Source organism: Melanotaenia boesemani, chromosome 18 (assembly GCF_017639745.1).
Source record: "Melanotaenia boesemani isolate fMelBoe1 chromosome 18, fMelBoe1.pri, whole genome shotgun sequence".
NCBI classification, from domain to species: domain Eukaryota; kingdom Metazoa; phylum Chordata; class Actinopteri; order Atheriniformes; family Melanotaeniidae; genus Melanotaenia; species Melanotaenia boesemani.
In genome coordinates this window covers 18,472,260-18,498,053 of record NC_055699.1, presented here as the reverse complement: position 1 = coordinate 18,498,053, position 25,794 = coordinate 18,472,260, and the positions used below count along the sequence as shown (strand labels likewise).

The 25,794-nt window shown below is 40.6% G+C and overlaps 3 protein-coding genes and 1 long non-coding RNA gene across 5 annotated transcripts in view; 2 read left to right on the top strand and 2 right to left on the bottom strand.

Moving 5' to 3' along the window:
* Positions 1–25,794, bottom strand: part of LOC121628601 — a 285,114-nt gene that overhangs the window by 140,137 nt on the left and 119,183 nt on the right. The window lies entirely within an intron of this gene.
* LOC121628609 (sialoadhesin-like) overlaps positions 1–25,794 on the bottom strand; it is a 50,255-nt gene that overhangs the window by 19,318 nt on the left and 5,143 nt on the right. The gene's annotated exons all lie outside the window — the stretch shown is intronic.
* LOC121628628 lies at positions 15,300–18,210 on the top strand. Its single transcript, XR_006008206.1, has 3 exons — positions 15,300–15,323; positions 15,400–15,660; positions 18,120–18,210. It is a non-coding gene; the product is annotated as an uncharacterized LOC121628628 (long non-coding RNA).
* The window catches only part of LOC121628616 (sialic acid-binding Ig-like lectin 9), a 40,476-nt gene continuing 34,114 nt past the window's right edge, over positions 19,433–25,794 (top strand). The window contains 1 exon segment of the mRNA XM_041967743.1: positions 19,433–19,470. The gene's annotated coding sequence lies outside the window, so the exon portion shown is untranslated.

The window sequence follows — 25,794 nt, the reverse complement described above, 5'->3', positions numbered from 1 at the left end:
TCCTGGGATTGAAGAGGTTTGTTGCGAGGCGTGGATTGTGTAAGGTTATATATTCTGACAATGCTAAAACCTTTAAAAGAGCAGACCAGGATTTGAAGGACTTATGGGGGGGTCACTTAGAACATCAGCGCTCCAAGAGTTTTTTGCTGACAAGGGGATCACCTGGAAGTTTATTGTTGAGCGAGCTGCTTGGTGGGGTGGTTTTTGGGAGAGACTAGTTAGGTCAGTAAAGGGATGCTTGAAGAAGGTTTTAGGGAAGGCTTTATTGAGTTTTGAGGAGTTGACAACCATTCTTGCAGAGGTGGAAGCTGTGTTGAATTCTAGGCCCCTCACCTGAGGACGCGTCAGAGCCACAGCCACTTACACCCTCTCATCTGTTGGTTGGGGAAAGGCTCACTTCCCTGCCGCCAAGGACTGTTATATCACCACCTCAAGCAGCCTGTCTAAACAGGAGGGACATGTGCAGAAGATGGCAGTATCGGCAGAGACTGCTAACCAGACTTTGGAACAGCTGGCGCAAAGACTATTTAATGGACTTGAGATCAGCTCACAGATGTGATGTCCCTACACCCACTACACTGAAGGTGGGAGATGTGGTCTTGTTAGGAGAGGATCACATGCCAAGACAAACTTGGAAGATGGCCAGGATCACAGAACTGTTTCCTGGTAGAGATGGACACATTCGGTCCTGTATTGTTCGTACTTTTACAGGCAGTCTGTTAAAAAGACCTGTTCAGTTGCTATATCCTTTAGAGATATATTAGTGCTGTTGTAATGTGATGAACAGTTCTCCATCGGGCGCGAGGATGTTGTGAAATGTTTATTTTCACTAGTTAAGCTCATACGATTTCATTTGAGTACTTGTAACATGCTCTTATTTTGATATTCTTTGGACTGGAAGTATAGCATTTTTTTTAGAGAAAGAGTAAGTTGCTTCCGGTAGTAATGTTTCCGTAGAAGAAGAAACTAGCCGCCTTTTCCTTCACGTAATTGTAAAAACGTGACAGTGTTCGGCTCAATAAACGTTCCTTTTGAGCAACCCTTGATCGTCATCATTGAACCTCCTTCGACATTAAACAGCATGTAACTCTTTCACTGTGTGTGTGTGTGTGTGTGTGTGTGTGTGTGTGTGTGTGTGTGTGTGTGAGACAAGCCACACAGATTACCAGAGTAGTGGGTGAGATGCAGACTGATAGTTGTGGACAAAGTCATGGGTAAAACTGTGAATTTAATTAATCATTTGCACATCAGCTGTTTATTCTTCATGATTTCTATGTTTATTTCATGTTTATGTTTGTTGGCTAAAACCTGAATGGAAGTAAAAATTAACCACACATATTAAGCTCTATTTAAGTTCACAATTTCATCTATTTTAATTTATTTTTTAAACCTGACAAAACCCAAATACTAAAAAAGTCTTTATATCACGCTTGTAAATATTCACTCTGCTGATAACAGACAGTAAACAACAGTGACTTGTGAAATAAAATTATAAACAGTCCAGATTAAAGACGCTTCAATAAGGTGACTTCTTGTTTCACACAGTCAGAGTAGGAAGGATTCAGTCATCTGCCAGCTTGTAGATACAAAACATTTACTTTGAAATGACTTCTATACTTTTGATTAAATCACTGAAATTCAAAATGTTTCTTGTCCATCTTGTTTCCAGTGTAAGAGATGAAGGAGGAATGTGGGAGTTTCATGGCAGCCCTGTCTTTGAACGTGGTGACAGTCAACATGTTACTGAGTGTCTTCTTTCTTTCAGGTGAGATGTTTGTTCCTCACTTTCATTTGGAGACATTAATAGAATTATTTACACTTTAAAATATGAACATTGTTTCACATGTAACATTATGTTCATCATTAATCTGGTTTTACTGGTGTGTCTTGTTTCTTTCTTTTCCTCTCTTCCTCTGATAACGTCTTCTTTCATTTCTTCGCTGAATCAGCCACGATGCACATTTAAAATGGCTGGTGTGTTTATATCTGTTTGCTAGCGTGTAAGGTGTATAGTACAGTTTCTCAGCCTCGGGATGCTGCTGGGCAACAACGGCTCCAGAAATGTGCATGATAGATGTCACTGCGCCATCAAATATGTCTAAACGCAGAGTTTTCAGATCAGAAAGTAAAGTAATGCGTCTGTAAGATGGATCACTAAATCTTGACATGAAGATCCAAGCAGCAGCTTCTAAGCCTGGAACTCCTCGCCAACTAAAGAAGGAGATGAAACATTTTCATGAGTACATATTCTGCGAGAAGCGAGAACTACATGTTTAAATATGAATAAACTTATCTAATTTTGTATTTGTAGACACGTAGGTTGGCTGTGCGCCGTGAGGCATTTTGCTCCGGCGTCCCTGGATGCTCTGCTGTCTTGTCTGGATCTAGTTTGTGTAGCACCGCCTGTTACTGGAGACATCCTCCCTGCTGGACTCCACCTCATCTGTACCAAGCGCACTGCTGGGCTCCTGCTAAGTCGTCTAGACTATAACCTGTTTTTTAATAGACTTGCACAGTTTAGTTTTGTTTGCATTTTGATTTGTTGTTTTGGACTTTATTATGTGGCCTTGTTAGCATGTGTTATTTTTCTTTTGTTAATAGGTTGTTTGTTGATGACCTTTGGGGCCCCCGGCCTATGGTAACTGGAGTGGACTACTAGTGGCTCTTTCATATGTCATGATTTTAAGTTTTGTGCTAATAAACCTGAGTTTAAAGGTAGCTCTCTGTCGGGCTGGTTCGTGTGAAAACCTGCAGTTCCCTTTATATTTACTGGGGTAAAATTCCCCAGTTGGCGCTGTCTGTCTCAACTTTCACTTGCCATGTCTCGCCACAGCTGGGATAAGAAAACAAACAGGATTCAGGATAAAATCCACGTTTAATGGGATAATATTAGTTATTAGATTACAGTAATACTATTTTATTCAATAACATTTATTGTTGGGGATGCGAGTAGAGACCAGGGGCCTCGTTTATCAAACTGTGCATAGCAAAGCAAACTACAGGTGGCATCTGCTGCGCAAAAGGAAATGCTGCACACTTCTACTTTCAGATTTATGAGAGTGCGCATGCACGTTCTACACCTGTTTCCATTTATAAATCACAATCACCTCTAAAGCGGGCACACGTGAGGGAATGCCTTCCCACGGTCACATGGTGTCTATAAATGGTTCGGTGGATGCCTGTAATACATATTCATCACATCATTTTCATGATGGCTTGGGAGGGAAAAAGTGGAATTTTTCGGGATGTGAGACAGAGATCCTGATGGACCACATCGAGAAATCGTAAAAATGTTTAATTGGTTGGCACAGTGTGGGCATTACTTGTGTCAGAAAGGCAGAATAGTGTCAGCAGGTGGCAGATGCTGTCATCTCCGTGTCAGAAGGCAAAACACGCCAGAGGCATGGAAACATGCGGCTGGTCATTTCAGTCGGTAGAGCATCTGTTTGCCATGTGGGAGACAAATCCCAGTGGTGGATTGGTTTGGAGAAAAGTGTCTGCTAAATGACAGTAATGATGCCAGTAATTTAGTCATTTTTTTATTTATAAAATAAATTTGGACAGATACATCTGAGATTGGTAGCAGTTTATTCAGTGTTAAATAATATTTTTTCTAGTTGCTGGGTGCTCCAGCTGGGTGGGCGGTGCTCCAGCTGGGTGGGCGGTGCTCCAGCTGGGTGGGCGGTGCAGAGGGACACAATCACCGCTATTAACGAGGTGGACAAGGAGTTGCAGGAAATAAAGACCGTCTGGACAGAAATTGGGACAACAATTACAAACTGCGTAAATAAATTTGTATATAATTCGTGTATCTGACTCCGACTCGTTTTGGATACGACCCCTGAGTACCCCTAGACTCAGCAGGGGTCGTAACACTTTGAATGTAAAAGGAAACGTCTCACTGAGTAACAACTTGGTTTAACTGAAAACTCATCTAACCTACTGGTGGAACTGGCACAGACAGGACAAGAAAACAAGCGAAACCTTTCAAAAAACAAACTTTTTAATGACATGAGACAATAGGGCAAGGCAATAAAGTAAATAAACCCGTTTCAGTATGCATAATGAAATGATAAAAATAAACCTTGGGGGAGGAAAAATGACAAACTGATGGATGTCAGTGTTTGTGTCTGCTGCTCCTGAACAAATATATTTTTTAAAATGATCAATGGCTAAATTAGCTACAGAACGTAAATGTAGAGCAGCTGAACAGAGTAAAGATGGAAGATAAAAGAGTGATAAATAAAGATGCACAGGGAATTGGAGAAATATAAGTTAATTAGAAATAAATTTAGGTGATTATTACTCAGTTATTGGTGGAACATAGAAAGCAAAAGGGGACAGGGCCAATTTAATAAATATCTAAACAGTTTAAATAAAATTTAATGGAGAAAAGCCAGTATCCTCTGGATAATTACCTAACAGGTCACCCACTCTGTGATTTTCTTTTATATGTAATGGTTATATACATTATATATGTATAACATTTTACTGACAATAAAACAGTCAGTCATGGTAAACTGTGCAGCATTTGGATGCTCCAGCTGGTCTGAGAGAGGCTTCCGAACATATGGATTTCCGAGGGACCCAGAACGGAGGAAGAGGTGAAATAAATAATAAAAGACTGCGGCGCTGGCCTCTGCCTATGGTCCCAGCGGTCCGCCAGTGACTGAAAGGTTGACTTGTCTCCTGAGCTTCTCCGCTTCCTTGGATGTTTTCTGCATGTGATCAAGGAGGGACTAGAAATTAGGTCCAAACAGTCCGTCTGAGCTGATAGGACCCTCCAGGAGCTCCTTCTTTACTTCCTCCAGAACAGAAAATGACAGGTGCAGCCAGATGTTCCTGTAGATCAGGGGTGTCAAACATATGGCCCGTGGGCCAGATCAGGCCCGCAAACGGGTATAATCTGCATTGTGTGTTTGTGTGTTCTTTACCAGACTGATGGAACGTGGCAGCCAATCCGCGCCTTCGACCTCTCTGACCGAGCAAGATGGCGCCAGCATGTGCGGCTCGACGTCTGCTCGGTCTGCTAATCGCTTTTTTAGTGCTTTTATTGTTTTTTAACTAGCATAATGTGACTGCTTTTCTGGTATATGATCAACAAGCCCTACTACATATTGGTCTAACTCAAAGATCAAAACTGAATTGGATTATGAATGGCAGAACTTCAGATCCTCCACCGTTCCCCTCTGATATCCCGTCTGAACTACGACGCATACCTGTCGGCCTTCCTTCCGAAAAAACGCCCACGGAAAAGAGGAAGGCGAGGTGGCGTTTTGGTCAGAATTAAGGCGATCAGGAGATCTATAGGAAAACGTCATATGTTGGATCATTGGTGTTCCCTGTGATGGATTCGGCCTGTTTTTCCGAAAGCAGTGGAGGACCAGGCTCACCTGTTGATGGCGGCGCATCCTCGTCGCAGGTCTTGGCAACTCAAACGTGGCGTGGAGCTGCGTAATCTCCGTCTGCTGGATCGTGCTTCTTCATCAACAATAAAGACAGAGGAGGTGATTGTCAGCGCGGCTCTCATTAATGCTAGATCGCTAGCAAACAAAACCTTCATCGTTAATGATTTTTTCACATCGCGGGAACTGGATTTCATGTTTCTGACGGAGACTTGGCTGCGAGCGGGTGAGTTGTCATCATTCTCAGAACTTCTTCCTCCGGACTGTGGATTTTTCAGCGCCCTTCGTACTGTAGGGAAAGGTGGAGGACTTGCTGTTTTATTTCGATCATGTTTTTTGTGTTGGCAATTACCTGTGCAGAGCTTTTCCAGCTTTGAAGTTCAGCTGGTGGAGATTAAATGTGAGACTCCGCTGCTGTGTGTGGTGATCTATCGGCCACCCAATTTTAATAATAGCTTCCTTAAGGACTTTGCAGACCTTCTCTCATCAATTAGATTGGAATATGATCAAATTCTGATTGTTGAGGATTTTAATATACATGTCTGTTGTGAGTCCAAACCACTAGTTAAAGACTTTATGAGCCTGATCAGCTCTTTTAACCTGCTTCAGTTGGTAAAGGAACCAACACATGAAAAGGGTCATATTCTGGATTTGGTCCTCACTTTGGGTGTGCATGGTGATATACAGGAGATTTGTGATGTGGGCATCTCCGATCATCGGCCTGTTTTGTTTAAATTTGATCTTGTTAAATCCGGGTCTGGTTCATGCGCCTCGGTCCGCTCAAGACGTCTGATCACTGCACAGACGGCCGTCCTTTTTTCTGCTACTTTTACTAAGTCCACCCTTCCATCTATGGAGTTACAACAGCATGGAGATGTGGATAGACTTCTAGAGGAATTCAACTTCCTGTGTTTTGACATTTTAGACTCCATTGCCCCTGTCAGGATTTTACGCTGTAAACCAGCTGTACAGCCGTGGCTCAATAATCACACTCGTGCGCTCAGACGCATCACTCGGAGGGCGGAGAGGAAATGGAAGAAGGACAGACTTCATGTGTCTTTGGAGATATTAAAAAATGCCTTATCTGAATATCAGGATGCTGTAAAGAATTCTAAGACCCAGTTTATTTCGAACATCAGTAAACCTCGAATTCTTTTTAACTCCTTGAACTCTCTATTGAATCCATATGATTCATCTCCTCTGACTCCATCTATTGTATTGTGTGAAAGATTTTTAAAATTCTTTAATGAGAAAGTGAGTGCTGTTAGATGCTCACCCTCATTTTGCTCACAGGATCCTGCTGTGTTGACTGTGTCTTCTGCTGTGTTTGAACATTTTGAGACTGTGACTTTCTGTCAGATATCTGAAATAGTGCAACATCCGAGGCCTTCACACTGTCCTGGTGATTCTATTCCACCTCGACTACTGAAGGAGGTATTGTGTGCTGTAGGTCCCTGGATTGTTAACTTTGTTAATTCTTCGCTTACTTTGGGTTGTGTTCCATCTGCTCTGAAACATGCTACTGTGCAGCCCCTTCTTAAAAAGAATAACCTGGATCCTACTGTTCTTTCAAATTTTAGGCCAGTTTCCAAGCTTCCTTTTCTCTCCAAAATTTTAGAGAAGGTTGTTTACCATCAGTTACAGGATCATCTAAAACTTTATGATCTTTATGAAAAATTCCAGTCTGGTTTTAGGCCGTGTCATAGCACCGAAACAGCCCTTCTTAGGGTGTGTAATGATTTATTTTTAGCTACTGATACTGGAGCCTCTGCTGTTTTAATCCTTCTTGACCTCACTGCGGCCTTTGATACAGTGGATCATGACATTCTTTTAATGCGCCTGCAACAGTCTATAGGAATTAATGGTATTGTACTCAAATGGTTTGAGTCCTATTTAAAAAAGAGAAGCTTTTCAGTCCATCTTGGACATTTCTCTTCTTCTGAGGCCCAACTTAGTTATGGGGTTCCTCAAGGCTCCGCCCTAGGCCCTATTTTGTTTTCGTTGTACTTGCTTCCTCTGGGGTCTATTTTCAAAAAAATATAGAGTCTCTTTTCACTGTTATGCCGATGACATTCAGATCTATTTATCTTTTAAATCTGCAGAAGATCATTGCGTTAAAAATCTTCAACAGTGTTTGCAGGACGTTAAAATTTGGATGGAGAGAAATTTCCTGTGTATAAACAGCAAAAAAACAGAAGTCATTATTTTTGGTAAATCTGACCTGCTGGCAGGATGCAGCAGTGTTATTGGTACCCTGGACTTATTTATTCATTCTTTTATTAAAAACCTTGGTGTTTTATTTGATCCTAACCTCAAATTTGACAGACAGGTTTGTGCAGTAGTCCAGTCTAGCTTTTATCAGCTGAGGCTTATCAGCAGAATTAAGCCTTACCTTCCCCGTGATGCCCTAGAAAGGGTTATTCACGCTTTTATTTTCTCTAGACTGGACTACTGTAACTCCCTTTATTTTTGGGATTGATCAATGTCTTCTGCGCCATCTTCAGCTGATTCAAAACTCAGCTGCCCGCTTACTAACGGGTACTAGACGGCGGGAGCACATTACGCCAGTGCTGTGATCCCTTCACTGGCTGCCTGTTGCTTTTAGAATTTCTTTTAAACTTTTACTCTTGACTTTTAAATGTTTACATGGTCTAGTACCTCCTTATCTGTCCGAGCTGCTACACCACCACCGTCCTGGTAGGGCACTGAGGTCGGAAAATCAACTGAGGTTAGTTGTCCCAAGGACTCGGTTAGTCACTCGGGGAGACAGAGCTTTTTCCGTGGTGGCTCCAAAACTTTGGAATGGACTTCCTCTATCTGTGAGGTCTGCCAAAGATCTGAACAATTTTAAATGTCTTTTGAAAACTTATCTCTTTACTTTGGCTTTTAACCCTAGAGAGCAGGATCATTAGGCTAGGTCTTTTAATTTAATTATATTTTTATCTGTTATTTTACTGTTTTAAATTGCTTGTTTTATTATGATTTGATGTTTTATTTGTTGTCATTTTATCTGTACAGCACTTTGGGTACCCTGGGGTATGGGAAGGTGCTATATAAATAAAGGTTGATTGATTGATTGATTGATTGATTGATTGATTGATTGATTGATCACTAAATATTCATTCACATTCAGCCATGCCAACACTGGAGACAAGGAGGGTGAAGTGTCTTGCCCAAGGACACAAGACCTTCCCGTCTTTGGACGACCTGCTCTACCGCCTGAGCCACTGCCGTCACAAAATTGGACAGCATCATGACGGGGCCCCGTCATGGGATGGCTGCACCCTTTTGTTTCGAGGTTGTATTTTTGTACAATAAGAGCCCACCGCATTAACCGTCAGTTATGGTTAGACACGCGAGATAGAAACGTTAGCAGGTTGTGGTCAATGAACACGTGAGTGGGCAAAGGACTGGATGCCATGTATACACTGAAGTGATGTAGTGCCAAGAGGAAAGACAATATTTCTTTTTCAGTGGTGGAATATTGCAGCTGGTGCCAATTAAACTTGCAGGAAAAATAGCGACCGTGGTGATCAGTCCCGTCTAGAGATGTGACGTTCATGAACGAATCGATTCTTTTGAACGACTCTTTTAAATGAACGATGGGAACCGATTCATAGCCGTGAGCCGTTCATTTGTGAGCCATTCTTTTTATATACAAATTTTTGACACTGCTTTCATCAAACCAAATCAAATCAAACTTTATTCATAAAGTGCTTTTCATGCCATAGACAACACAAAGTTCTTTACATGATTAAAACCATTTATGAATATCTCAGTTCATATCTCATTGTTCAATAAAACAAGTCTTTACATACATCAAAGTAGAATAAGAATAAAAACACTCAATGAAATCTTTTACACAGTCACACGCACACACGTTTACACATACACGCCAAGCCCAACCCCCCTCCCCCCTTTCCAGCTAAAAAAGACTTAATGAATAAATGAAGAAATAATTAAATAAGAAGCAGTAAAGTTGAGTCAAATGAAAATAAAATAAATAACATTTGTGACATAATAGAAGTCTGATGTCCAACACGCTCTATTCATGTGAAGCATCTATGGGCAGAGAGTTTTGTTTGGAAACAAATACTGTGAGCTCTATCCAAAATATTTACTAGAATTTGCACTGACTGCTCAGGTTTATCCTTTTTTATCTATATTTTTCCTTTCATTTTTTTAATCTTGTATTGTAGATTTTATATAGGTACATATTTTGATTTTTTGTCATTCTTACATATTGTGAAATTTTGTAAGATATTGTGAGAACGAGCCAGTCTTTTGAATGGCTCTTTGAAAGGAACGGCTCCTCAAGATCCGGCTCCCTTCAAAGAGCCATAAATCCCATCTCTAGTCCCGTCGCTGACAGATTGTGGCAGCACGGCGCCTGCTCCTACAGCACGGTCCACTCAATCTTAAGTTTAAAAGGGTTTGGTCAGATCTCGTGCAGTGAAAACTGTAGCATGCACCAGCAGAAATTTTGTGCTCTCAAATGTATGTTGGCATGCCGGAGCCTTCACCAACACTGCACAAAGGGCAGACACATGTTCTACCCAAGTGGCGGTGTACACAATTATTGGACTCGACACACGGGAGGCAAAATCACTCTTTCTCCATCCATTTCCTATGGAACTCCTTCACGTGGATGTGCACACAAGGGCTTGTGACGTGACACAAGAAAAAAGAAAAATGTTAAATATTTGTTGCCATCGCATGGCATTACAACCAATCAGCCAGAGGCTTCATTTACTGTCCAATGACAGCAGGCTAGACAGCGCAGTCTGCAAACCGTTTCAACATGGAGGAACAGATCATTTTAGCTGTGTCTGACTTTCCCATACTTTACAATACTTCACACAAAGATTATAGATTATGTTAATAAGAAGGCAGCCGTGGTGCCAGGGTGAATTTGTCCAAACTTAGGTTCTGGATTTATCTGGATCAGCCTTGAGGTCCGCTATCAAATGAGGCTATTCACGATGCTGTTTCCTATTTTGTAAACTCAGATGAACCCTGGGTTTTCTTTCTCTTTTGTACAGCAAATAGCAAGATAATCTTCTGACTCTTCATCCGTCATACTTTGTCACGGACTGGTTTGAAAATGTCAAAATACCCTTCAATATCGTAACCAATCAAATTTCTTGGAGAATAGCAATCTCAGAGCGCAATGCATGACACTGCTGCCGTCGTGTCCCGTGTGTTCGGTTTCACCAGGGTGGTGTTACACAAAAACTCCAGGGAGACAAGGGCACGTTAACAAGGATTTATTCACTGAATAGTACTCGGAAGATACACATACTGGTACCGGTACTGGAGGAGGTAATAGGGTTGAGGAATCCGGGAATGGAGATGGAGTGAGTCCATAAGGTGTGTGGTTTGAGGTCTGACCAGGAGTAACTGAGATGGTGGAGTATATAAGGACTGGAGAGTCAATGGGGAACAGGTGTGACAGGTTGGGTTAACGCTGATGAGTGGATCAGGAACTGGTATGAAGATTTAGGGGAGTGCTGGAGGAGTGGCTGAGTGACTGTAACAGGTGGCGATGAGTTTCACCTGTTACTGTCGTTGGTCGCCTCCCATGTGTCGAGCCCATTGGTCGTCAAGATAAGCGTTGCAGTTAGGCAAATGTGAAAACAACATATTTTCTAGGTGCTGGAAAGAAGCGGACGCATCATACATTTCAAATGACATTACTGTGTGCTGTAGGAATTTATCCGGTGTAACAAATGCAGATATTTCAAACTCACGGTTGGTAAGCGGGACCTGCCAGTAACCCTTTGAAAGATCCAGCTTACAGACAAAATGAGTTCCTCCAATGGTATCAACACAGTTCTCAATTCGTGGTAAAACATATGCGTCGGCAACAGTCACAGCATTAACTTTCCTGTAATCAGTAATGAATCTCGGAGACCCACCTGGTTTTGACTCAACAAGACAAAGCAAACTCCAGGAACTAGACCTATGCTTGGTGTTACAAGTGTGTGTGCATGTATGTGTGTGTCCGCAGGTGTGCGCCTATGCCTTGCCCTTCCCACCATATGATGATTAATAGATAAGCATCACCTGTGTGGGAAGACAGGAGGAGAGAGACTGGCTTTTGGGTCAGGCTTTTGGATCTTTGATGGCGGACTCAGGTACAGCAGGGAGCTTCAGAGAGAGAGCTACAGGAGAAGAGCCGCAGAGGGGCGGCAGACAACGAGCTGAGGGCCAGCGAGCAGAACAAAGACGAAAAGAGAAGGCTGCAAAGGTGAAGAGTGGACTCCGGAGCAGCCACATCGCAGGCAATGCACCAGCCCCATTGAGCCCAAGCACGGTGGACATCCGGCTGTGGGACCAGAGGGAGCGGAGTGACGGGATGCAACCGGTGAATACGGAACGAAGCAGCGGCAAGGGGGGAACGGTGCCAGGAAGACACGACAGAGGACGCCCGACTGGATACGTGGATGGGTGAAGTACGCTGCGCCTCTCCGTTCAGCTAATGGCTAGTACTGCCACCAGTGATATTCCTCTTCTCCCTGGTCTGGAGGACGCATCTGGCAGAATTAACCCAGCTTGTTGACAGATTGCTGCTCCTCAGTAAAAACTAATCCTTCACAACTCACAGGGGCAGACGGTTGTCCTACCAGTCAGCCAGCTTCAAACCAGCTTTTTTCAGTCATTGAGAGAAATTAACACTGTCTCGTTTTTGCGATGTCAGCATAGTTTGGCTCATAAGCAGTGAGGGTGATGTAAAGTGTTTTGCAGCTGCACGTATAAGTTTGCATCAAGTATTGTAAAAGTGTTTCACTTTGTCTACAGTTGTTTTTCTCTGAAATGAAAAGTTGCTTAGCCCTTGGTAAAAGCTTTTCAACATTGCAGTTTTGTTTTGTAAATGTAAACATGGTTTCTATGATTTAAATGTGTATCGTGAAAATGTAAAAGAGTTTCACTCGATGTAATATTGTTTTCCACTTCACGGCCACCGTACTACCCTGCCTCACACCTGCTAATTGCAGGGATAGACTTCAGCTTCCCTGTGTACCCATGGCAACTACATATAAGTGGCTCATTCTAAGAGAATAAAACACAATAGTTGTTTTAATAAGTGATTAGATACCAAAAGCAACGCAGTTTTTAATAACATCCTACATTGTTCTGACATTACCTGTTACAGATTTTTTTACTTGCTGCACCTTTAAAGTTTGTAAAGTTTATGATTTGTGCACGTGTAAATTTATTTTATGTGTTGAAATTAGTTGATAGTTGTGGTTTGTTTTTATATAAAGAGACTGGTTTTGTCCACGTTTTCCAGAGGTTTTCCACAAACACCAGCCATGTCTCCAGAAAGAAAGCTTAAAGCTGTTACCACTTTCCACCACTAGATGGCAGACATGTGAATTGGTCATCAGCCAAGTTTGTACACGTAATACTGTCCACATCTGTCCTTGTCCCACTCAGAGGAAACTTTTTGACTTTGACAAGACTGGCAGCATACAGCTGTGTGTGAATGTTGGTCTACACAGAATAATGAGTGTTGGTGATTATTTAGGCATTTGTGTGTGTGTGTGTGTGTGTGTGTGTGTGTGTGTGTGTGTGTGTGTGTGTGTGTGTGTGTGTGTGTGTGTGTGTGTGTGTGTGTGTGTGTGTGTGCAGTATATGAGCTCGGGTTGGTCTGAGTAAGTGAGTAACTCCTGGTCTAACTTTTTTTCTCAGTCCTGCTCTGGATGAGGTGAATAAGTGAATATAGAAAATGGATGTGTGAAACTAAAACTGTGTCTGATAAACCGCAGTGAGTTTGTTAAATAGAGGTGGTGGTTTGTAAACTGATGAAACCGTGTACAAAGAGAACAAAACGTGTGAATAAAGTAAGCAGAGGAAGTTGGTCAATTAGGTTCAGTGTGACATTCGCTGCTCTGTTTTCCTCTCAGTCATTTACTTATAAATCATTTTCAATCAAAACCTCATGATGAAGAAGAACATGAGGTTGTTCATCATCATCATCTCCATTTTGAGGAAAATGAGTGATATGTAAATGAAGTGACACATGTCTTGACATGCTAATGAGCTCAAGATGCCCAACAAGCCGACATCCTCTTTCAAAGAAGAAGGAAGGATGAAAACGTCTGTAAGCTTTTAAAGACTTTTGCCTTCAGACAGAGAAGTTGGTGATCTGATCTGCTGCTGATCACCTAGAATCCACACATCACCTGCTTCTCAACCGTTTCTCTGTTGCAGGGCTGAAGGTAAAAATAATCATTGTGATTTTATATTAAAAGTTTTTAACTTGTATCATATTTTCAACAAAATCTTTTTTTGTTTATTTTGTTTTTTTCCTGGTTTGACTAAATTATCTTCAAGAAAGTTTTTGATTCCAGCCCTGCAGATGTTGGAAGATTAAAATCTGTTTGTGGATTAAGTTAAGAAATTTGAATTTGCTGTGAAAGCTCCCAAATGTTTTACTAAAAAACTGTTTTAATAAAAAATAAATAAATACTGAATGTGAACAGAATTCTTTCTAGCTTATTTCCATTCTTAAGGATGAAGGAGGAATGTGGGAGTTTCATGGCGGCCCTGTGTGTGAAGTGGTGACAGTCAACATGTTAATGAGTGTCTTCTTTCTTTCAGGTCTACTGTTTTTTTTTTTTAATTTAATTTGGAGACATTACTGGAATAATTTCCACTTTAAAATACTGATATTGTTTAAACTCTACTTCTAATAAAAGTTACAGCTTTGGCTCCACCAACCCTCAGATATAAACTATAAAAGGATTATAAAGTGTGTGGTCACATGTTACAGAAATCAGTCGTAGAAACTTGTTTTACATTTTGAATTTCTTCTCATTCAGCATCGTCTGCATTATCTCACCATGATTTCACAACAACCGTATTTATTGTATGAACAGACTGTTCTGCAGACGTTTGAGAGGAGGAAGTGCTGAGTCATGATATCTTTATTACCTTGCATAAAACAAAATGCTTATTGTTTTAGTATTTAAATAATCCTAATATTATTGTAACTTTGGTTATTTTTCACCTCAGGTGGATTTTAATAGAAAGAAACATGATGTGATAAAAGTGTCTTGACCTTCAGAAAATGTTGAGTTTCCTTCTTTACTGCAGCTGTTTTTAGTTGCTGCCTGTTTGAGAGTCAGTCCTCCCTCAGTTTAGTTTGCAGTGAGTAAAAAGCAGCTGGAATGAAACAGGCTGAAATGTAGAACAAGTGTTTTTATTTAACAACATGTCTGTAACAGTAAATCATCATGTACGTCAGACATCTGACTCTCTCTGCTTTACCTTTCTTACACCACCACCTAGTGGTGAGGAGAAGCAATAGAAGAAAATATGACCCAGCTGAAAGAGTTCATCCTGCCACATTTATCTACAGCCACGTCATTCATTTTCTTTAGCAGCCATACATGTCCATACCATCACACTGCCTCCCTCATGGTTAACACATGATGTGCTTTCAATCATGAGCTCTTCCTCCTCCATAACACATTATGAACTGATGTAAAACAATAAAGCTGAAAGTCAACTCTTCAGTCACATCTTGATAAACTTCATTTAAATCAAAAACAAACACTGATTTGCTTCTGTGTAATGTCTGTTATGAAAACCCAGATTCTCCTCAGAGACCCAGAATAGAAATCTCAGGTGATGTGAAGGACCTGAAGGAGAAGGAGTCTGTCACTATAACCTGCTCAGCTTTCACTCCCTGTCCACACTCCCCTCCTGAACTCACCTGGAATCTCCAACAAGACTCTCACAAACAAACAGAGGAAAACACAGATGGAACCTTTACAACTAAAATCCAGCAGAACATCACTCTGTCACACACACATGATGGATACAACATCACATGTTCTGCCAGATATCCTGTGGATGGAGGAAAACATGTGAAGACACCAGAGGCAGAAGAGACTCTCAGTGTTTCATGTAAGTGATCCTGTCAGCACATCATGGTTCAGCTGCTTCTGATCAATAAAGTTCATGTGTGTCACATTTTCCTCAGATGCTCCTAAAGACACCTCAGCATCCATCAGTCCATCAGGTTTGGTGTCAGCAGGTAGCTGGGTGAAGCTGAGCTGCTCCAGCAGAGCCAAGCCTCCCGTCAGCAGCTTCACCTGGTTCAAGATCAGCACAGAGGGACCCGTTAATGTGTCTGAGGGACCGGTTCACAGCTTCAATGCAACGGATGGAGGAGTTTATTACTGTGTGGCTGCAAATAAACTGGGAAACCAGACGTCCCAAGAAATCCGTCTTAATATTAAAGGTTTAAAAAATTAAAACAATTAGGCAAAATATTAATTCCACACAGTCAAACAAGAAAATTAGTCTGTGTCTAAAACCCGGAAATAATTCTGATGTCATGTCACAATTTAAAATGGTGAATTTAAAAGTCCTACAAGAAACAGTTTGGCATTTGAAATCAACAACATGCACTCTGGACATGATACCATCCGACTTTTTAAAAACAGTTTTTACCTCAGTAGAAAGTGATCTCCTACTGATAGTTAACAGCTCGCTGGCATCAGGCATTTTTCCCAAGTCACTAAAGATAGCTGCTATTAAGCCACTCCTAAAGAAAAGGACTCTAGACGCCTCTATAATGAACAACTATAGACCTGTCTCTAACCTCTCTTTTATTTCCAAGATTATTGAAAAAGTTGTATTTCACCAGCTTAATGACTTTTTAAATGAAAGTGGAAATCTTGATAAATTTCAGTCCGGCTTCCGACCTCATCACAGCACTGAAACAGCTCTGGTCAAAGTGCTAAATGACATTAGGTTGAATACCGATTCTGGTCAAGTATCAGTCCTGGTTCTGTTGGATCTCAGTGCTGCGTTTGATACTGTAGATCACAGAATCCTGTTGCACAGGCTGGAAAACTGGGTTGGACTTTCTGGAGCGGTCCTTAACTGGTTCAGGTCCTATTTAGAAGGCCGGAGTTATTTTGTTACGATCGGCAGCTATGAATCCGAGCGAGTGGCCATGACTTGTGGAGTCCCCCAGGGGTCAGTCCTTGGACCTCTTCTGTTCAACTTGTATATGCTCCCTTTGGGTAAAATATTACAAAACTATAGCATTAGTTATCAAAGTTATGCAGATGATACACAACTTTATGTGTCTCTGTCACCAGATGACTGCAGTCCAATAGACTTAATGTGTCAGTGTCTGGAGCAAATAAACACCTGGATGAGGGAGAATTTCCTACAATTAAATGAAGACAAAACTGAGATTATTCTGTTTGGTAGCAAAGAGAAGAGGGTCAGCATTGGCAAACACCTGGAGACTCGGGCTCTTAAAATTACCAACCAAGTTCGTAACCTGGGAGTGTTGATAGACTCAGATCTGACTTTCAGCTGCCACATCAAAGCTGTCACTAAGACAGCTTTTTACCAGCTCAGAAACATCAACAGAATTAAAAGTTTAGTCTCCCAGAAAGACCAAGAGAAACTCATCCATGCATTCATCTCCAGTAGACTGGATTACTGTAATGGTCTTTTAACAGGACTTCCTAAAAAGAGCATTAAACATCTGCAGCTCATCCAGAACGCTGCTGTAGAGTTTTAACCAGGACTAAGAGATCTGAACACATCACACCAGTTTTAAAATCTTTACACTGGCTTCCAGTCAGTCACAGAATAGATTTTAAAACCCTTCTGATCATTTACAAATCCCAGAATGGTTTAGGCCCAGAATACATCTGTGATATGTTCAGAGAATATAAACCTAGCAGAGCTCTTAGATCCAAAGACTCTGGTCAACTAGTCCAGACCAGAGTCCAGACTAAACATGGAGAAGCAGCATTTAGCTGTCATGCTGCAAACAAATGGAACAAACTGCCAGAGGAGATTAAACTTTCCCCAAATGTAGACATTTTTAAATCCAGGTTAAAAACTTTTCTTTTCTCATGCGCCTATGCATGAAATCTGCACGGTAACTTTTTTTTAACTTATCTTGCTTTTAATCATTTTAATGTAATTTATTATTTTATTGTGATTATGTGTTGATTATGTGTTGATGCCTTTTACTATTCTAATATCTGTAATGTCTTTGTTTTATGTAAAGCACTTTGAATTGTCCTGTACATGAAATGTGCTATACAAATAAACTGCCTTGCCTTGCCTTGCCTAAACAGTTAATTTACTGCAGTCTCAGTCATGGCTGTTTCAGTTTTGTTGAACAGAGGAACCCGTTAATGAGTCTGAGGGACGGTTTACACAGTTAACATCACCAACATGGCAGATATAGAAAGTTACTTCTGTGTGGCTGCAAATATTCTTGAGATTCAGACGTCATCATGGTTTTATTTTAAAAATGAAGGTAAAAGCAGAACTGAACTGATTCATGTCATGTTGTAGTTTTTATTTTCTAATTCTTTTTACATATTTGGGTTTTGTTATCATGTAAGTCATTAATTCAAAGTAGATTAAAAGATCCAACTATAACTGTTTAGTTAATTATTCTGAGGTGTGAGAACTCAGTCATGTAAAAACATCTGAAAACATTTCAGCTGAGTCAGTTTAACTTTTGATGTTTCATGTTACACATTTAATTCAGTTTATGAAGAATTTCTTTACTAGTTTAGTTTGTGGTTTATTACATCAGAGTTTAATCAGGACATTAGTTTAGATTTGACTTGTCTGCAATCAGTAGGAATTAAAGTTAATGATGTTTTGAAGCAGAACATTTTCCACTAAGGAGAAGGTGACTCTGTCTCTTTACAGACATTCAGGAGTTTGGGGCTGTTGTCTACGTTACAGTGAAGATCCTGCTAATTGTAATGCTCTACAGTACAACCGCCATCTTTGAATGATGAGACAAACTGTTCTATGATATGAGACTTTGCAGCTGGAAACCAGTTGGTCTCTTTTAAATGTCAGAGTTTAACATCTGTCTCATGTCTTTTTCTTTCAGCTGGATTAGATCAATATTCTCCAACAAACCAGAGAAGGTAAGCTGCATATATAAACATGTATAAAGCTCCTGTTGGGAAACAGTTTGAGCTGCAATAAATTCCCTGCAGAGCACCAACACCTCTCTGTGCTGTTTCATTTCCACAGGACGTAGAAGAAGCAGATTATGTCAGCAGGGTGATCCACATTCAAGCTTCATGAGCCACAAAGAAGACGAGGAAGATGTCAAGTTCTCTGTTAGAGGAAGGATTTCTATTCTATCTTCTTTATTTCTGCCTGAACATGTGTTATGTGGTGAAATATGATATTTAAATCATTCTGAAATGTTATCTGTATTGTTCAGCTACACTGTGTGACCACAACATCATATAATGACAACATGTCATAGATTCCCTTCACATGTCAGAGCTGATTGTTGGAAAATAACTTTGACTCTCTTTTGTTATATGGTCTCATTCAGACTAGTTTTTATTATATTCATATGAGTAAATTATCTTCTGATGGTCTGACATCATCCATCTTTGTCTCTGATGTACATATACAAATATTAAACATATGCAGGACTATATATAACATCTGTTTTCAGTGCTATGCTGTTCATCAGCTACATGTGTGAAAACACAATCATGGTTTTAATGTCAGTATTGTTATAAATGTAACATATAGAATGATTTATTATTGTGTATATAACAGATTAATAAGTCACCTGATGACCTGATGATGCCACACATTGGTGAAATCTTCTTTTACAGGATATGAGCAGTAATAATAAAGATTATTTCTAGAATATCTCATGTGATATCTGATGCTTTGCTGCTGCTGTAGGTTGTTATTAGCAGCAGGTGGCAGTAAGGGACCGTCTCTAAAGTGTCTTGTGGATGCTTCTGTGGTGCTGCCATAAAGGATCCATTGTTGTTTATTTTGTCTGATGTATGATGCACTCTTTGTCTGTGAGCTGTAACTTCCTGGTTGGAATAAATAACTTTGAAGAACATTTTTATTTTTATAAACAAGCAGAAGTTTTACTTCAACTTGTGGTTTTATCCAAGGACAGGTCTCTGCCAAAATGCATCATTTGTGTTAAAACTCTAGCTCATGAAATCATAAAATCAAGTATGGGTTGTTTGGCAGTTGCATGAAAGGGCTCTTCCAGGAAGATGAGGTTGGAAACCACTGTTTTAAACTATGCTGACAACATTTATATGCATGCTTCATCATCATTGCAAAATGTCTACAAGAACTCCTTTTTTTTAAAAAACAAGCTTTAATGTTGAAAGTCTTTTTATCAGAAGTCCATAAACTCCTCAGATCTTTGCAGCTTTGTTTGTGATTAAACTGAACGATTCCAGCTGATGTTTGCACACACTATGTGATCATGTTGGACCAATAAATGCCAACGAGATCATCAGGTGCTTTCATAGGTTTTCATCATAGTGCAGTGAATAAATTAATTTAAAAATGAAAACAATGTGAGGTATTTACTAGTATTTTGCAATAAATCAACACTTTTCTGCCCCATGTAGAAGTTATACTAGTTAAAGTACTTCAAGTCAAAGTGTAAAAACTCTGGATAAAGAAGTGCAGTAAAGTGCAGTTCAGGTTAATTCTGACATCGTACAATAAACGTTTTGTTGGCTGCCAGAAGATGGTGCTATTAGCAGGATGTTGAAACATGCATCCTGCTGGATGAGCTCAAGTGTTTCTGACAGTAGACCAAGGAGTTGAGAGAGCCCACTGGAGTCTGGAGTCATTGCTGTGTTTGTGTTGGTGAAGACTCTTCATGATTGCTGTGACCCAGCGGCTGTGATTAGATGCTGAGTGACAGCAGGTGTGTTTCTACTTAAACCTCATGTAGAACAAACACTTTCTTCAGGTGTTCTCTGTGCAGGTACGGTGTGAATGTTTATGAATCTGATGATTCAGATATTTAACAGTTTCCTCTTGTCTGTGTGGATATGGCATGTGTTTATATGCTGTAGGATGTGGCTAAATATTAAATGACAACCTCCTTCTGTGTTCTGCATTCAGGCCAGTAGCCAGACTCCCTTCCACAATTCTTTGAACAAGGACATTTCTGGAAGCATAGACATTTCCCAACTGGTCACTACATCTAGCATGTTCACATTTCACACCTTTTACTTTGAGAAAGTTACAAAAGTTCACTTTTACAGTTTTTTTCACTCTAAAACTGGTCTTCAATTCTATATAAATACCTTTTTGTGTGTATTATGTTCATGATTAAACTGTAGAATATTAGCTGATGTTTACATGCTGATACATTCATTTATAACTCCTATTAATATTTTTGTAAACAGCAACATAAGTACTTAAAGTGTCATGTTATTAGGAAGAAACCTAGGTAGCGGTGACATACCAGGATGGGAATGAAAGAAAGGAAACTAGTTTGGTATCTATTCACACTCTTTGTGTCTATTAGAGAAAATTAATCCTACAAACTGTATTTATTTACAGATGGAAAAATATAGCTCAAATTAAGCTTCATCTCTAGCAAAATTCTACTTTTACAGAGGTAATAATTACGTAATGGTACATTATGGCAGCTAATGGCACTTTTGACTTCAGCTTTTATCTTCTGCTAATGCTTCAACAAGCAAATTTCAGCCATCTTCAGCATCTTGAAGTATGTTCAGCTCCCTCGAAGCATTTCAGTTCAAACATTCAGCATTAACGGATTCACACTGCTGTTCTGCAAGCACAGCATTTCTGTGTGAAGCTGGTTTGTTTTTACAACCTCAGGCTCAGATCAAGTACCATCCTGTTGCCGAATTAGTTTAAAGGCAGTTTCTACCAAAGGTGGAAAAACAACCAATTTCAACACCTCAAACTGAAGCATGCTGCCAAATGGGAGAAATGCTGCTCTGTATGAGATGTACAAGACAGCAGCAACCCACAAAGTCCTACTAAGAGACAACCAACATTGGGGGATCATTTTCATGGGGTATCCTGTATAATGTGAAAGGAGACCAGTGGAAAGAGATCATGAATGCATTCACATTGGATACGATACCCACTTATAAGATGGAAAGACTCGACTTTACTCACAAGTTGTTGTTTATAACCTTTATTTATACAGATACACACACAGTTTATTTGTATAGCACATTTCATGTAATGAATAATTCAAAGTGCTTTACATAAAACAAAAGCAGTACAGATATTAAGAAATAGTAAAAGGCAGCAACACATAAGAATCACAATAAAATCATAAATTACATTAAAATGATTAAAAGCAAGATAAATTAAAAAGTTACCGTGCAGATTTCATGCATAAACACATGAGAAAAGAAATGTTTTTAACCTGGATATAAAAGTATCTACATTTGGTGAAAGTTTAATCTCCACTGGCAGTTTGTTCCACTTGTTTGCAGCATAACAGCTAAATGCTGCGTCTCCATGTTTAGTCTGGACTCTGGTCTGGACTAGTTGACCAGAATCTTTGGATCTAAGATCTTTGTATTGGAGTTGGTATTGGTGCTTCACTGATGATGGCTTTTTAATGTGGTTCCTAACTATGGGATGGGATGATACTTACAACTAATTTACAGCAGCTGTTCTGGAACCAAAAACTCAGCTCAGAGTAATTTAACCCAGAGTTTTTCTTTAGACTGAGAGATCCTTTCTAGGACAGGCCCCAGGTGTGAGGCGAATGAAGCATAAAGCAGAAATAGTGGGAATGAACTAAAATCAACTACGTTGAAATACAGGAAGTAAAGCGACCTGAAAGACAGCATGAAAATCCAAAAACCAAGAGACAAGAATAAAACATAAACCTGAGAAATCATTATAGAACACATCTTCTCATGCTGTGTTTAGAAAAGCAAAAAACAGATATGAATATATACACATAAAAATAGACATAAAATACTAAAACAGAAAGTTAATCGAGACATTTCAGATTTACTTTCAGATGGACTGAAATGGAAATCCTGTGGATTCTGTCCTCTGGAATCTATGGGGTTACAGATCATTCAGCTTTTTATCAGCACATACTGCCCAATATTTTATTAAAAAAACTGTCATTTAATCAAGTACTTTTACAGTGTAGTATTATTAGCTTTTCTAAATAAAGGATGTATGAATACTTCAACCCAAACTGGACAATAATAAAATCTAAAGTGACAAAACTACTTGAACCGCTGTGTGAGAAGCTTTGCAGCTTCTGTTGAACTGAAAGGAGTAAAAACATTAACTAACATAAAAAAGTAAAGGTGCGATATTTAATCACACACCAAGAGTCACTTTTTCTTTACTTGAGCGTAGAGATCCTCTGGTCCGTTCGTCATTCGTGTTGAGCTGTTTTCTTGTTTGGACACTTTGACCTGTGCGTACACCGTCTCCTGCTGCTGTCTGCTGTCCTACACTGAGACGGAGGAAGCTTCAGGTCTCCGGGTCAAAAAGTTTATATTTTCATAATGGACTTCTTCCTCTGGTTTATTGGCTGGAATTTGAAGAGTAAGCTCTTCACCTGTTTGATTCTGAAAAAAAAGGGATGAACATCAAATGTAGTGAGAAGACACAGTGTTAAAAGAGGAAGATTCATATATTTAGATGTCTGAAGTCAATATTATCTTAAAACTCTAATGTAGCACTACCTTGTTACTTTGAACACTAAGTTCTGGAAAGTGTCCTTCAGCTAGTGGTTAAGACTAGTAGAACAATCATGCATGAGGACAAAAACTATGATGAAATATGTAAATGCTTTTGTAAATAAAATCAAGGTGAAACTATTTGTCAGAGGCGAGATCCAAACTGAGCTAATATAGTTGCATGAAAGAGAAGACAAAACATTTGATCTAACCTGGAAAGACAGTTCGGCTAGTTCTGATGTAATCCCATGAAATAAAAAATATGAACACCTGGGAGAAAGATAAACGCTCACACATGGAGTCATGTCACATTTTTGTAAAGTAAAACTTAAATGCTTTGTAAACTGTGGAGCAAATGTCACTGGTGCAAACACATTTGAAGCAACATTTGTGTGCTGGCCGTCCTAAAATCTATGCAAAACTAAGTATGCTAAAGCTAACGCTTAATCATCTGTTCTGAGAACACTGTTTCTTCAAAGGAGGCCGTGGATTATCCCTGATAATAAAGCCCTCCTGATGGAGGAAAAGAAAGCTTTCTGACCAGGGAACAAGGAGGAGCTGAGGACTGTACAGAAGGAGTTGAGATCAAAGATCAGAGAGGGAAAGACCAGCTACAAGACGAAGATGGAGGAACAGCTGTAGCAGCAGAACATCAGTGGGATGTGGAGAAGCCTGAAAACTATCTCAGGCTTCAAAATGCTGCACTCACAGGCTGAGGGGGACCTCAGCTGGGTTAATGATCTGAACCTGCATTTCAACAGGTTTGATCAAGGACCCATTCCTTCCCTCATGTAGCTGCATTGAAACACTTTGACTCCTGGACTACCCCCCACCGCGCTTCACACCTCTGGTTCATGCTGCCATCAAAGTACTCCACACCTCCTTGGACCCAGCCACCTCCCCAACACAGAGACCCCCTGCTCTCCCCTCTCCTTTACAACAAGTCAGTGCAGAGAATTAAGGCAAAAAAAAAGCTGCTGGACCAGACGGCTTCAGCTCCTGGTTCCTTAAGTCCTGCGCAGATGTGGAGTTATGGAGCATGTCTTCAACCTGAACCTCAAGCTGAAGGTGGTACCACAGCTCTGGAAGGCCTCCTGTGTGGTACCAGAGCCAAAAACATCTCATGCTAGGGAACTCAGCAGCTACAGGCTGGTGGCTCTCACATCCCACCTGATGAATACACTGGAGAGACGGATCCTGGAACACCTCTGTTCCATAGTGGGACCCTCCATGGATCCTACCAGCCTGGTATTGGAATGGAAGGAATGGTAATCTCCCTGCTACACCGTGCTCTGGCTCGCCTGTAGAAGCCTGGCAGAACTGTGAGAATCATGTTCTTCGATTTCTCCAGTGCCTTCAGCACCATCCAGCCGATGTTCCTGAGAGCCAAAATGGAGAGGGCTGGGGTCGACCTTCATGTGTGGGAGTGGATTCGGCACTATCTCACAAACCGGCCCCAGTTTGTGAGAGCCCGGGACTGTGTGTCTGACCTGGTGAACTGCAGCGTAAAGGGGACGGTCTTGGTGTTCTTCACCCTCTACACTGCAGACTTCAGACACAACACGGACAGCTGTGTTCTGCAGAAGTTCACTGTGATTGTCGGACTGATCACTGAGGACAACGACGTGGAGTACAGAGGACTGATGCAGAACTTTGTGGACTGGTGTCTGCAAAGCCACCTCCTGATCAATGCAGGGAAAACCAAGGAAATGATGGTGGATTTTGTAAGTACCTGGGTGTTCACCTAAACAATAAACTAGACTGGATTCACAACACGTTCAAACTGTACAGGAAGGGTCAGAGCAGGCTCTTCATGTGGACGCTGTGTGCAGGAAGACTCACCAGCACATGTATTTTTATTGGAAGCTTCGTATTTTTAATGTTGACAGGACTTTTATGCAAATGTTTTATTCTTCTTTTATTGAATCACTTTTGAATAGATTGCAGGGGATTGTTAGACTATGTGGGAAAATTGCAGGGATCTCCCTGAATGAACTTTCAGCCCTGCATCAAACCAGAGTGCTAAACGAAGCTCGTTTAATCCTTGCAGATCAAAGCCACCCATTGGCTCGTGAATTTTTACTGCTTCCATCGGGGCGCAGGTACATCCTACCAAAATGCAGGACTAACAGACACAAATACTCTTTTGTCCCTGCAGCCATTGCCCTGTTGAACAAGTAGTTTTAATTTTTTTATAAATTTATTATTTTTTAACATAGTTCTTTTAAATATTTACTGTTATTTGTGTGTTTGTGACTGATTGTTTTTACTGCTGGCTGTACAACAAATTACCCTCACGGTATAAAAAAGATTCCTTGAATCTTGAACCTATCTTCTGAGGAGTGAAGGGGGAACTCCTGAGGACCTTCTACGACTTTGTGGTGGCATCAGCCATCCTGTACGATGTGGTCTGCTGGAGCAGCAGCATCACAGAGAGGGAGAGGAAGAAGCTGGACAAAGTCATCAGGAGGTCCAGCTCTGTCTTGGGCTGTTCTCTGGACAGGAGGGAGGTGACAAAAGGGTCCTGGTAAAACTGACATCCATGCTGGACCATGAGTCTCACCCCCTGCAGGACACCCTGTCTGCTCTGGAGAGCAGCTTCAGTGATAGACTGATCCATCCTCGCTGTGTGAAGGAGAGAAACCGCAGGTCTTTCCTCCCTGCGGCTGTCAGACTTTACAATGAACACATGTAAACTGTGTTTATATATTTATATACATGTTTATGTACATGTTTATACACTGTACATACTCACCCCGTCTGACCATATAATCTACATATTATTATTTATTATTTGTGTGTGTGTTCTTTCTTATATCACCTGTGTGCTTCTGCTTACTGCTCCTGCACTGCTGCAACAAAGCAATTTCCCCACTGAG